Raw genomic sequence first — 13,688 nt, 5'->3', positions numbered from 1 at the left:
CGGCAGCGTCAAGGGCGGCGGTAACTCTGGCAGCAGCACCGGCTGTGGCAGCACCGGTGCCTGTTCTGCCAGCGCCAGTACGTTTACTGGCGCCTTTACCGCCTGCCCCCTCAGCTGCTGTCCTGGCCGTACCACCGGCTGCTGCAGCTGCAACAGGACCTTTTCCAGCTACACAGCCTCTCCTTCCAGCTACACAGCCTCATTCTGGCTGGGGCAGGTGTATATAGTTGTGTGTGTGTGTGTGAGTGTTTTTTTAAAGACATTGACTTTCCCCTCCACAAGGACCGGGACCTTGCCGCGGTGTGGAGGCTTCCTACAAACACCGGTCTACACCTGCCACAACTCTTCTTCAGCACAGTGACACTATGCTTGAAAAAACATTGTGTATCCCATTCACACCTGTATAACATTGTCATGCCTTTGTACTATTCTGATTCTTTGCACTGACAAGTTATATAGGCCTATACTGTGTGTCTGCTGCCTATCATATGGTTTAAGAAAAAAAAAAAAAAAACATTGTCTGTCCCAATCACACCTGTATAACACATTGTCATGCCTTTGTGCTGTTCTGATTTTATGCGTTGACAAGTTATATAGGCCTATACTGTGTGTCTGCTGCCTATCATATGGTTTAAGAAAAACAAAAAAACATTGTCTGTCCCATTCACACCTGTATAACACATTGTCATGCCTTTGTGCTGTTCTGATTTTATGCGTTGACAAGTTATATAGGCCTATACTGTGTGTCTGCTGCCTATCATATGGTTTAAGAAAAACAAAAAAACATTGTCTGTCCCATTCACACCTGTATAACACATTGTCATGCCTTTGTGCTGTTCTGATTTTATGCGTTGACAAGTTATATAGGCCTATACTGTGTGTCTGCTGCCTATCATATGGTTTAAGAAAAACAAAAAAACATTGTCTGTCCCATTCACACCTGTATAACACATTGTCATGCCTTTGTGCTGTTCTGATTTTATGCGCTGACAAGTTATATTGTCTGCTGCCTATCATATGGTTTAAGAAAAACAAAAAAACATTGTCTGTCCCATTCACACCTGTATAACACATTGTCATGCCTTTGTGCTGTTCTGCAAGTTATATAGGCCTTTTGGACATGTGGGTATGTTCATTAATGTGGTCACTGTCTTTGGAGTTACGTCCAGTGGCTGCGATGCAAGATACCGGACTGCTGTATCCATGCATGTCTGTACTGAGCTCTTATACTATGTGTCTGTCTGCTGTCATTGATGTGTTTTTTTTAAAAAAGCCTTGTATGCCACAGGTACTTCACACTGTAATGCTGCTGTGTTATGCATCCATGCATGTCTGTACTGAGCGCTTATACTATGTGTCTTTCTGCTGTGATTGATGTGGTTTTTAAAAAAAGAGGAACAAAGTCTTGTGCCACTGTTCTGCATCCATACCACTGTTCTGCATATCTGCACAGAACAGTTATGCCATGCTTTGTTGTTATTATTATTATTATTATTATTATCATGTTTTATTTGTATTGTATTGTAGTTTAAAATAAATAATCTATTTCACACTGTAGCCTACTGCTGCTGTGTTTGGTGTTTTCTGCATCTATACATCATCAACAACAACAACTACTGATATTTAATTGATAATTATTTTACTGAAGAAAAAGGTGAAACAAATAATACACGGCATGTAACTTTTATTTATGCATTGACATAAAATAGGCATAATATAAATATAATATAATGTTTAACATAACAGATTTTAATAACAACAACAGATATTTAATTGATATTTATTTTACAAAAAGCATGTAACTTTTATTCATGCATTGACATATAAAATAGGTATAATATAAATATAATGTAATGTTTAACATAACAGATTTTAATAACAATAACAATATTTAATTGATATTTATTTTACAAAAAGGTGAAACAAATAATACACGGCATGTAACTTTTATTTATGCATTGACATATAAAATAGGCATAATATAAATATAAATATAATGTTTAACATAACAGATTTTAATAAAAACAACAACAACAACTGATATTTAATTGATATTTATTTTACAAAAAGGTGAAACCAGGAATACACGGCATGCAACTCTTATTTACGCATTGACGTATAAAATAGGCATGATATAAACGTAATGTAATGTTTAACATAACAACGTGACGGATTTGAACATTCGTGCTTCGGCCGGGATTCGAACCCGCGTCTCGAGGGCGGCTCGGTCGCGCGACTGGGCATGCGCGAAGGCGCTACTGCGCGTGCGCGAAAACAGAGAAGAACGAACTGTGAGCTTTTTGCAGGGGCCATGCTAATCTTCTCTGTATCGATCCAATTTTAGTATATGTGCTGCCTTAGCAAGCACAAGCCTGCCGGTCCGCTCAAGGCATATGTACACCTCGGGTTCCAGCGAGCTATCCCCAAGGTGGTAGGGCCCAGCGAGCCATCTCGCCACTGCAAACCTTGCTGGACACAATGATTGATGCAACAGCTCAATAAGTTTAGGGATAGGGTATCTTAGAGCTTTAGGGTTCACATTTGGCCGATTCCACCATGATGTATGAGAGCATCTACTGAAAGAATGGGGTGGGCAGACTTATCGATGGTACCAAAATACAAGCTCTGAACGGGCTGTGTCCTCCATGTTTTCAAGAAAAAAATGAGTTGCCAGAAAAACGGAAAGTGCTCCTGCTTACAGCGCAGTAAACTTACAGCCATGGATGGGCACTGCATTGCCAGAGCGAAAATACAGAAACTACGTGCGCAATATTTAGGAGAGCGAGTTCACTGGGGCAAACAAGCGCTCACAGTTTTGGAAAGTGAGAGTGCAGTGAACACAAGTACATTATTCTGTTTGTCCGTAAAGTTTGTAAGCACTTGGATGCCTGCTTCCCTGAAAATGAGTGTCACAGTTTTGGTTTATGTTCCCTGGTGTCCACTAGAGGTCTCTCTCCCTTACTGTCACCATTCATTCTGGAACTGCATTTCCCACGATCCTTTGTCTGTTCTCACCACTCATCATTGCACGCAGCTGTTTCCCATTACATTGTTTAGTTTCCGTGTATATATACCCTGTCTGTTTCAGTCATTCAGTCATTTCACGGAGTCGTTGTATATTGTCACCACTCTTCAGAGGGCTGTGTTTCTGCCTGTTTCTTGTTTTGTTTATTTGTTTTTAATTGCTAACATGGATTTTGAACCTTACCTGGACGACTATGAGTTGGATTACGCTTTAATAAACCACTACTGCCATACTGCTTTTGGATCTACTTATTTTCCTGTATGTCCCCGTGACAATGAGCTCAAAGAGTGGGCAGCCTTTGAGCCGGACACGTTGGATCATGCAGTTGGTGAATTTGATCATGGGCTGAATGACGTGACCAGTCTGGCGAAGAAGTTCGAAGCGCTTTTGGAGGAAGCAGACGATGCGGTCCCGGGGCGCATTTGTCAACAATACAACGAATTCAAGTTCATGGTTAATGAAAAAAGGAAAATCGGACTGCTCAGATCATTTTCTGAGATTGTAACCTGGTCGCTGAAAAGTGAGCATTTTCCAGATCTGGTACATACAATTCTTTTTTTCTATGTATACAAACATTAAACTCTTGAAGTCACTCTGTTGTTGTGTGTTTTTTTTTTTTTTTTTTTCTTAATATTGTCAAGAATGAAACTATATTTTAAAGGGATAGTTCACCTAAAAATGAAAAAATTGTGTCATAGAATAAAAAAATAAAATAAAAAAATACTATGGAAGTCATTGGGGTCCATCAACTGTCTGGTTACCAACATTCTTCAAAATATCTTTGTGTTCAGCAGAAGAGAAAAATTCCTACAGGTTGGGTGAACTATCCCTATATTATCTTCAAACCATAAGTTACAAATCTTAGCATGGTGTTCAAGAACTACAACCCTTATCAGTTAATATACACGCACTATCAAAATTACACTTCTCTGGAATTCTCATTTCAAAAACTCATTCAGTAAATTCTGTGATATAATATTTGGACTAGGTCACACAAACACATTTTTAATACTCTCTGCTATTCCCCCAAAAAAGCCTCTGTTCAGTGCATAAATTTGATAAATTATTTTAGCTAGCTTGGCATGCTACTTGGTTAGCATATTCTAGCTCTTTAGCCATCAAGTCAACTCAGTCAGAATCAGAATGAGCTTTATTACCATGTAATGTTTACCAGTTTAGTTAAAATGGTTCCACAGTACAACAGAATGACAGGAACAGGACACAAATAATAAAAATTAAATATATATTTAAAATAACACCAGGAAATGTTTTTACTAATTATCACGGTATTATTAAAGTCACTGTATTCTAATTATCTCTTAATTAACTCGCCACTTCAGGTTCAACACAACAATTGGTTGATTGTCAATTGGCTGATAATTAGTAATTGCCTACTAGTTATCTAAATTATAATTTGTAATTGTCTAATTTGCAAACATACTTTGCCCAAGTAAAAAATCAAATAAAAGCTACTAGAACACATGCTATGAGATTTCCAAAATGAATGAAAAACAAACAAAAGCAAACACTCAAGCACCACAGCCCTTATGTGGTTATATACATGCAGTAACTCCTATCACAATATCAAGGAAAAATTTCAAATACTTCAATGCAACCTTCCAAACACAAAGAGATGAGTTTCACCACACAGTCATTTATTAGTGGTGGGCAGATCGAGGCTGTGAAGCAATGAAACAGTTGAACCAAATGGGCCATATTGTTTTGAGGCTTCGAATCAATCCAACACCCGTCTCAACGGTGACACCTAGTGGTCACTTGCAGGTGTTGATCTGAAACAACCTTGACGAGCCATTAAAAAAATGTGTTGTTTTTTTATTATTGTATTTTTCTATTATGTGAAGCTTGTAACCTGTTGGCTCCTCACTGTGCATAATGCTATTTTGGTCCTGCAAAATGAATATTAATAAAAGAAATCAAGCCACAATGTCTCACTTTTTTAGAGATTTTTATTAAAAAATATTAATTTCTGTGGAAGGACTTAGCCTTCCGTAGGCTAGCTGCCGATCACAATACACACATCTCACTTTATTTGGGGTTTCTAAACGGAAATGCTCCCACACCACAGATGTACGGCATCTCTTCTGGGGAGCCTCCATTTTATCTATCTATCCAAATCTATCTATCTATGTATCTATCTATATGAATCTATCTATGTATCTATAATCTATCTATCTAGATATGTATCTAGATATGTACAAAAACCCACGAGGTCAATATGCGTTGATTTCACTTTTATACAGATGTGCGATTGTGTGGTCTGTTCCCGACCGTGTCAATCAAACGCTGATTCGGCGGACCACACCTGATGAAACACTTAGTGAAACACTTCGAGGCTTCGTTTGGCCATAGTCACGTGACTAGCGTTGCCACCCGTCCCGGTTTTCCAGGGATTGTTCTCTTTTTTGAGCGACAGTCCCGGAAAATTTATATTCTTTCCCGGGACACGAATTGTCCCGTTTTTTTGTGAAAATGTACTTCTAAAGTAGAATTTCCTGGTTTCAAATCAAACCGTTTCCTTCTACTGTTACTGCAGAGCTGCCACACGCAATTCACACGCTCTCACGCCACACATCCATTTTCTCACGCACAGAAAAATCGCGAAGCAAAGAGGACACGGAGACCGACAGACTAGACAGAGCAGGTTAGTTATGATATAAAAAAAAATCTCAGCTCTCAGATTCTGTCAATTTTATTACGAAATTCAAACAATACCGTTTTGGCGTTTGTAAATATGACGTGAAAGATCCCTAGCGGCACGTGAACCGATCTAGCTAATAGTAAATAAACACGAATGAACAATGTTAAAAGAAACACTACAGTACAACTTACCGAAATGTATATTCATCATAGGCTACATAATATCGATCAATCAGTGTTTTTCAACCGCGGAAAGGGTCAATTAAACAGCTGGAGAACAATTGTCACATAACATTTACCTCAGGAAAGCCATTTGATGACCATAATATAGGCTATAGCACGTTAGATGGCTAAAAAAAAAAAGAGCAATAGAGAGTATTTTGCTAAACATGTGTAGGCTACTATATTACATATATTTATTATATTTTTACTTATCATTAAATAAAGTTGTTATTACAATAAAAAACACATTATATTTAATTTGAGTTATTTTTAACCTTAACCCTCTGATGGTTTACGGGGTCTTTTTGACCCCAAATGACTTTTGCTCAAATTAAAAAAAAATTTCCCTTTGTCCAAATGGTATGAAACCTTCTACGGCTCTTCACACTTTCTAGATCTACAAAAAAAAAATTTAAATTGGAATGATATCTGTTTTTATGTTAGCGTGACAAAAATTGTGACACTCGTGGTCTTCGGGGTCTCTGGAGACCCCGCAATCAAAATAGACAAAATTCATCATCAAAATCAGAAACAACGCAGAACACATCGACAGAAATGGCACAAATAAAGTGGCACACTTCCACCAATGCAAAAAACATCCACAATGCTAAATTATTTTGCTCACAACACGCGTACGTACACACACACACACACACACACACACACACACACACACACACACACATGAGGAATACATTTTTGAGACTATAAAAACTGTTCTCTTATCATTTGTCAAATAAAATCATCCAAAATGCAGTACCACCACAAAAATAAATTGGTGACACTGACACATTGAAAATGTGCACACTCACACACACACACACACACACACACACACACACACACACACACACACACACACACACACACACACACACACACACACACACACACACACACACACACACACACACACACACACACACACACACACACACACGCACACACACACAGGAACATTTGTAGGGCAAAAAAATGCTAAACTTTGACAAAAATATTTTATTTTTGTTATAATTGTGATTTTATAATATTTAGATATGAATCCAACTGAATCCAACTTGTGAAAAGATATCTTTCAGGTAGTCAAATAGCAAATAGCATATAGTGGAGCTCTATGGCCATCTAGTGGTTAAAGTGATTTTTTTTTTTTTTTTTTTTTTACTGCATTTTCCAAAAATGTTACATTAAACCATTTAAAATGATCCATGTTATCCCCATGAATGAAAGTTAGAAATCTGGGTCTTTTATAAAGTGAATTTTACATCAAATGCTGTTTTTTTTGTAAAAAGCTTATTTAAATAAATATTTATTTATTTATTTATAGAAATTTAAAAGATATCATAAATTCTCCAAAAACTGCACAAATGTTGAGTAAAAACATTAACAAACAGAATAAAATTACATTTGTAAAAAAAAAAAACTATTATCTTGTTACAAAATTAAATGTTATTGTCTGGGGTCTCTGGAGACCCCAAAAAACACGAGTGTAGACATAAATAAAGACCATCAGAGGGTTAAATAATACTACCAGCTGATAGGGCTCTCTGTATGTTTACAGCATTAGGTGAGATTTTTTTTCTTGAGAAAAATTAATGCCTATCTTGTGTACCTAATATTTATCCAAATTAGTCAATTAAATCAAATCACAAGAATTGAACTGAATTGAAATCCTGAAATTTGTTTCAAGCAATAATAAAAAAACGTGGCTTACCAGAAATTGTACCAGATATAAACATTGTAACATGTTGTCACTAAACCTAATAAAATTCAGTTTAGTTACTAAAATTTTTTGACAATCATAATACACTTAGGCCTATTGTGATGCAAGAATTTTTTTTTACAGTTAAAAATTTTCAGTTAAATATGAAGGAAAAACAGAGCTGGAAAATCATGCAAAAACAAAGAACAAAAAAAACAACAACATCTGAGTGTCCCGGTTTTTCACAAATTAAAGGTGGCAACCCTACACGTGACATGGGTGTTTTGAATCACGCTTCGGATCAGTGTTTCGAAACATCTGCGCTTCGGGATCTCGCAAAGCTTCAGAACGACTGTTTCGCGTCAGCCATCCCTATCATTTATGCAGCAGAACAACATATCATGTGGTCCTCCACAGCAAAGAATGACACCGCAGTCAAGCTGACAAACACAAACAAACCAGGTAAGAATCATTCAAATTATAAATTTATGCATGCATCTGTAAGCTCTACTAATATTGTACTCTTATTTTTGCTTTTCCAGACCCCAACAGCAAAACCTTTTTGATTCAATGTGACAATAACACCATAATGGAAGTTACAAATGTGGATTTTCCATATAAATCTCCAATTGAAATCCAGCTGATGCATCTTAAACAGATCAAATCAGAGGGTCCAAACAAACATGTAAGTTTTCACTTCATTTAATCTGTTCAAATAAATCTGTTTTAAAATCTGATTGCACAGACAAGGTTTAAGTCTGTGACTATACTAAAATGCATGTTGGAACTGGCTTCACTGAAAGCAGTTTGTACTCCAAAATATGTCAGTGCCATTTTCTCACAATATTACTTATCCATGAAACTAATTATACATCTCTTTTATTTCAGGTGACCAAACTTCAGTGTTTCAAGTGTTTTCTGCTGGTCAAGAACCATAAGTCACAGAAGAACTTGACATCCAAGCTACAAAACTAATTTCAAAAACACAGGAGGCTAAAATCAAGCTTTGTCCAAAATGTCATCATTCACAGCATGACTTCAATCCAAACCATTTTATATTGTCAAAAACACGATATTAGCTTCTCTTAAAACCATAAGTTACAACTCTTAGCATGGTGTTCAATCTATTCAGCTATCAGGCTAACCATAAGCTACATTAGCAGTAAGCTAGCTTAACATGCTAATCTAGTTACCATGTTATTGTGTGCTCATTCTTACACTGAAGGCTCTCCTCTGCAGCTTGTAACTCTATGTCCTCTAAGTGGCGCAAGCTGTTAATCCATGTGCTATGAGTCCCAAACCATTCTGGTTGGGGGTTCGAATCCTGCGTAGGATGACTACATAAAATTGGGTATTATGTTGAGTCGATTCTTGTATTCAAGCATTCTACTAATCTTTTGCTCTTCTGGCTCCACATTGTGCTACAGCGATTCTACCTTCAACATCTTAAGTCTCTGTAAAATTATTAAGCAAACCACAGTGTATGAGTGTAAACCAAATACTAAGTAAAGCAAAAGGCTTTAACTTTGAAGATTGTTAAATCATTTCCAATGTGTAGCAAATTTTAAACCATGTGAATTGTGCAATGTTCAAAAGATTCCTAGTAAAAAATTATGTATCCAAACAAGCCAAACAACCAGAAGGGCTTGGCCCCGGAAAGGCTGCTTGCAGCTTTAATTTCTTATTATTTTCTTTATTAAAGTGGACGTGCCTTTTGTGTTTAAGAGTAAAAGCTTTAAAGCTCCAATATGTACATTTTTTCACCACAAGAGGACGCAGTTTCCAACAATAACAAAGGCGAAGCTTGATGACGCTATGAAGGAGGTGACGATGGGAGATGTCGTTTTTAATGCGTTTTCACCATCTAGTGATGTATCTAAATGGAATTAATGAATCACGCTCACGGATGAGGTAATTTAATCGTTTTTGTATTACCTGTATGTCTGATCGTATTATTTTATGTCATCATAATTAATGAACTGCAAGGAACGTGAAATGTTATGCTATATTATCCCGTTACAACTTACAGCTATTTGTCAAATGATTTGTTGGGTTAATATTGTGCAGTTTTACGTGTTTATGGTTAATGCCGTGTTGTTTAACGTGTTCAAACCAATCGTTCTAAAAGTAAATTTGAACGAACATTTGCAAGTAATGACTAAATATATTTTCTATTGATAAAAAATGCTACAGTGTCAGAATGTACAGGCATGTGGTGTAATTCATATCTATTAAAATCATCTTTACTGTAACTATTACGTTACTTGTACAATAAAAAAAAAATTTGATTTGCTTACCTGTCTATCAATACACTCGCGAGAGCAGAGTCTCTGTCAAGTCCAAGATTGTCGCGAAGCTCTCTCCATCTCGAAAACGCCTGGCCGATATTTATCCAGGTTTTATTCCTCTGTTTGTCATAGAGTCTGCGTGTATCCGAATATGGACGCTTTCTTTTTGTTGGCACTTCAATACTCGCCAAAGAGTAATCGTGATCCATAACAGCTATAACCATACAGTCTATGGCTATAACGCTATAACCACCACTTCCGCATTTGACCATGTGATATTCCGGTGTGGTGGAATATCACATGGTCCACACCGGAAAAAAAGGATAGTGCGGACATTGCGTCACTGAGAGCCGACATTTCTTTTCCGGGACGGACAGTTATTTAAAATCGGAATTTCTCTGAAATAAAAAATCTTTGGAGACTTTTGAGATATTGTAAGTACACAACTGGAGGAAATATATCACACTGTGCAAGTTATTTTCGGAAATTTTATTACAAAATTGTTACATATTGGAGCTTTAACGCTTTTTTTTTGATGTCTTCAAAAAAAGTGACATTATGGTAGCCTAGAAATCTAGACGCACCCTAGCGGCAGCAAAATTTATTTTGCTTCCAGGGTAGTCTAGCAACTCTCCGTTGACTTTCGAGCTGTAAAAACCTAAATTGGGTCAGGCCAATCACATTGCATATAGAGTAGGCGGGGCGGGCTTAACATAATGACGACAGAGTTGAAAGTGGAAGTGAAGCCACAGACGACATTGCTCAAAGTATTCATAGTTTCTTATTATTTTATTCTTATAATGTTTCCTAAAAGTACATATTGTGCCAGGCATATGAGCAAATATGAAAGCCAGCGGGAGATCTGCCTGTCCTTCGCACAGACCGTCCAGAGAGCACACAAGACAAAGAACCGCTAGTCGAAAATACAAAGAAAAGGAAACGTCCAAATGAGCAGGATAAAGACATAAACTATAGCCGCTGTAAGCTTATCAAACTTGAATGTGCGAAAGTAGAAGAGGAGATCTTGAAAATAAAAAGTGAACGGAAAAAGCTAGAACTCGAAAATGTGAAACTAAACCTAGAAATCATTCAATTACAAGAGGAGTTAAAGCCTCTTGGCTACTCCTTCAACATCGTTGAAATGTAGTCATATTGATACTTTAATTGCAAATTGTTTAAGGATAATGGTTAAAGTGTGTAATTGTTGAGACCTATTAGGCTACTGCTCATTATTAGTATATTTAATAACTTGTTTGCACCACAACATTTATGTTTTAGTATTTATTATTCTTGTACTTCAATACAACTTGTATTGTTATTGAATATGTGTGTGCAGACACCATTAAATAAATTTGACAAGAGGAAATATTTTACAATAAATGTATTTTCGGATATGTCTGAGAGATATTAGATTACAAATTGTGTTGATGAAGAATGAGGTGAGATGAGGAATATTTACAATGAATGGAGGTTACAGTTTAATTAATTAAAAATAGTCTATGAAAATAATATAGTTTAAAAAAAAGATTAGTTATTGTAAATAATTTGTGTATGAACTTATTTATAAAAAGGACTATTATGTGTTATAGTGTAGTTAAAGTGAAATGATTCTGTGTGATGAAACGCCTGACAGTTACACCCTCTTGCACTTCTGGGTCTTGAAATTGTCTGCAGTGCTCTTCCTGTGGGACGCCCTCAATCTCTTCACCTCCCAGATCAGCAAGTGGCATTTTCCACAGCATGGCCAAATTATGCAATACAATGCATGCTCCTATCACCTTTGCTGCTCTCTCTGGCTCCATTGCAATTCCTAACGAGCACATTCGGAGTGTATTCAAAACTTGTACTTTATCTGAAATATTAGCCTAAACTGATCAAATAAACAATCAAACAAATTTAAATATGCTGCCATACGCCTGTGGAGACACGACCACCTCCTTTTTAAAACACAAATACTTCTTTCTACCGTTACCTATGTTTTGGTATGTGCAGAATTGATTTTTTCCTCTGCCTGTGTGGAAGGGTTTAAGTATGGTGTCATCAGCCACTTTTTAAGTGGGTAGGCAGAATGCCACGATACTCCCCAGAATCAACATTTTCAAAGATGTTTGATCTTCTTAGGATGAAACTGTCGTGCTTTGAACCTGGCCATCTATCAACGCAGTTTAAGAAAAAACTCGGGTTATAGATGACTTGGGTGTTTAGTGAATGAAAGCCCTTCCTATTCACAAACGCATTCTCATCTACTGTGGGTGCTTTTATCCTGATTTGTGTCCCATCAATGCAGCCGAGTACATCAGGGAAACCGCCAATGGCATAGAATTTTTGCCTGTTTGTATTTTGTTTTATTTTTATGCTTGGCATGCACACGTAGTTGTTCAAGTGGCGACACAAGGCAAATGACACCCTGCGGACCACTCTACATACTGCAGATTTATGAATTTGTATGCTATCGCCTAAGTTTTGCATTGATCCAGTAGCAAAATAACGTAATGCGATGCACACTTGTGATCATGTCCATTACCCATATTATTCCCTCTCTTTAAAAGCACAAACAAGCATATATATTCTTCATTATCAAATACAAACTCATCAATGTGATCGAATCTGGCTGCCATCTCATTCCGACCGTTATTCATGGGCAGAGGCTGCCGTAAATATTTAGTTGGAACGTAGAGTTAAGTTTAAACTAAGTTTAATGGTGCAACGCAAAAATATTTAGTAGTGCGTAAGTTGTAACTTAGTGGCCATTTACGTCAAAACTAGGCTAAGTTGTAACTTATGCACACTCACAGCTGGTGCAACCGGCCCCTGGTTATTTCCAAATATGTGATTATTGTTTGAAATATATTTTTTAGGTTTTTAAATCGGTTGGTGTTAATGTTGTAACTGCAGCTGTGTCTTGTTCTTATCTGTCGTTTTTGACTTAGGCTACTTGAATTGATATTGTCACGTAATATCGTTAGATTAAATAACGTCATTTGAACTTTCCATATATTGACTTTTAGTGAATTGGCGACACGGAGAGACAGTCCATATTTTTTTTCTCCCAAATTAAGCCAGTTTAAAATCAATGGATGATGCGAATTATTCCGGCCCACCCACACTTTTAGAGGTTCCACCCATCATCTACTTTCTGCCTCCGCCACTGGGTGGCGCTTGAACGTAAGCTCCGCCCCTCACTTCCGGTTCTGTGGCTGGGGTTCTGAGAGTGGTGTTGCTGCAGGTCTGCAGTTGGATACTATTCGGTTGTTAAGTCGTGACGTAACCACTCTCCGATAATACTGTTTCCAGGTCCAAAGTCCGCGTCCTCTCTACCTACCTACTTTCGTTAGTGTTTTTAAAGTGCTGCAGTGCGGTTTCCGTGTTGTTTGAACAGATCAGAGTTAAAAAACAAGTGACATTGAGCTGTTATTTTACCGATTTCCCTGTGATGAAAAAGATAAGAGGAAATGGCTGCAGTTGATAAGGTAAGTAACAAATCTTAAACGAATTAAGAAACTTTGGCGCCAGTGGGTGCTGTAAATAAATAAATATATAAATACATTTACAGGTTCCGCCATTGTTATTTTTGGACGAGCGGGGCGCTTGGACCCGGAAAAGGCTAAACGTCACGCGTGACGTCAGACTTAACAATTGGATTGGCCGAGCCTGTTGAGCACTTTAATCATGAAAATATGCGCTTTGATGGACTTCTAAAGACATACAGCCATTCACTCCTAAAACCAGGACATTTTTTTTATATAACTCTGATTGTATCCATCTGAAAGAAGAATGTCATATACACCTAGGATGG

General features: G+C 37.1%; 1 protein-coding gene across 1 annotated transcript in view; it reads right to left on the bottom strand.

Moving 5' to 3' along the window:
- Positions 1-13,688, bottom strand: part of LOC309496080 (uncharacterized protein) — a 329,920-nt gene that overhangs the window by 294,826 nt on the left and 21,406 nt on the right. The gene's annotated exons all lie outside the window — the stretch shown is intronic.

Source organism: Leuciscus leuciscus, assembly GCF_965113295.1.
Source record: "Leuciscus leuciscus genome assembly, chromosome: 4".
Classification (NCBI taxonomy): Eukaryota; Metazoa; Chordata; class Actinopteri; order Cypriniformes; family Leuciscidae; genus Leuciscus; species Leuciscus leuciscus.
This window is presented reverse-complemented; position numbering and strand designations above follow the sequence as displayed.